The following is a 1,640-nucleotide window of genomic DNA, read 5'->3' as shown; positions in this document are numbered from 1 at the left end:
TCCTTCTCTACCTTTTTCTTCTCACTGACCTATCCCCAGATATTGCAGATTTACCTGTTTTCTGATTTCAGGGTGTACTTTTTGTGCACATGCTTTTAGTTTGTTCTATGGTTATTCTATTTTAATTTTTGCCTAGCTGACTGGGAGACAGCAACAGTCCCCGTAAGATACAAGTACACCAACACCTCCTGCAACTTCACTTACTGAGCAAGAGCCAGCACCTCCTTCTCCAACAATGGGCCAATGATAAAAAACCACCAAGAAGAGCCTGAATCACCCATGACTGCTCCTCACAAACAACTAACAGAGATCTTACTACAATACCACGATGCCTCGGCGACAACAGACCATCACAGTCCACGCAAAGAAGCAAGATAAAGTGGTAGAAACAAGGGAACAGAATACAGACCCAGAACACATCCCTGAGGAATAAGCAGCACTGGAACTCTCTTGTAAGGAATTCAAAAGAATTATGTTTAGGTATCTTCAAAGAATTGAAAGACAGACCAAAGAAAACAGAAAAAAAACCAGAAGAATTTTGGAAGAAAATACAAGAAAATGACAAAATAAATGAAAAATTAGAAATGATTTTAAATCTACAGATAGAAATCCAGAAGATTAATACTAAATTATTAGAAATAGGTAACACATTGGAAGGGCAAAGAGGTAGAACTGATGTAATGGAAGACAGAATTAATGAGATTGAAGACAAATACATGAATACTTCTTTGGAAAGGGATCAATTATAAAAAAAATCAAAACAAAATGAAGAAAGTCTAAGGTTCATGTGGGATACCATCAAAAGAAATAACTTACATTCCATTGGAATTCCAGAACAGGAAGAAAAAAATAAAACCACTCAGAAAATTGTGAAGATTTGCTGGAGGAGAACTTCTCTGGTATGATGAAAGAGGAGAACATATCCATTCAGGAAGTCCAACCAACCCCAAACAGGATATATCGATTCCAAAAGAAAATCATCGAGACATATCATCATCAAACTCACCAAAACCAAGGACAAAGACAGAATCCTGAAAGCAGCATGGGAAAAACAAGAAGTTACATACAAAGTTCAGCCAGCAAGAATAAGCTCTGATTTCTCAGCATAGACCATGCAAATGAGAAGACAATGGGGTGGTATATATAAAACCCTAGAAGAGAAAAATTTCCAACCAACAATTATATACCCAGCAAAATTATCCCTCCAATATGACGGTGGAATTAGGAGATTGCCAGATAAGCAGAAACTAAGGGAATTTGTTAAAGCCAGACCAAGCTTACAAGAGACGCTAAAGAGAGTCCTTTGAACAGAGAACCAAAAATAGCAAATAACTGACCATTAACACACAAGATGGCATATCCCAGAAACCACACCTATGGACATATCCAAAGTAAAATGAGCTTACAAGACTGTAAACAGGGAACCAGAGACATCAACTGGCAAGTGAGGACAACTACAAACAGAGAGAAAAGACTGTGTAGTTACAGAACTTCTAAATTGTGAGGAAGTTAAGAGAGTTGCAAGACAGAATGGACTGTTCTAAACTCAGGGAGAAAATTATAAATCATAGGGTAACCTCAAAGAAAAATGATAAACCTTCATATCACAATAAAAAAGAGGACAAGCACAAATACTCAGC

This window comes from Orycteropus afer, unplaced genomic scaffold (genome assembly GCF_000298275.1).
Source record: "Orycteropus afer afer isolate SDZICR_OR568_19922 unplaced genomic scaffold, OryAfe1.0 scaffold00039, whole genome shotgun sequence".
NCBI classification, from domain to species: domain Eukaryota; kingdom Metazoa; phylum Chordata; class Mammalia; order Tubulidentata; family Orycteropodidae; genus Orycteropus; species Orycteropus afer.
Note: the sequence above shows the minus strand (reverse complement) of the source record.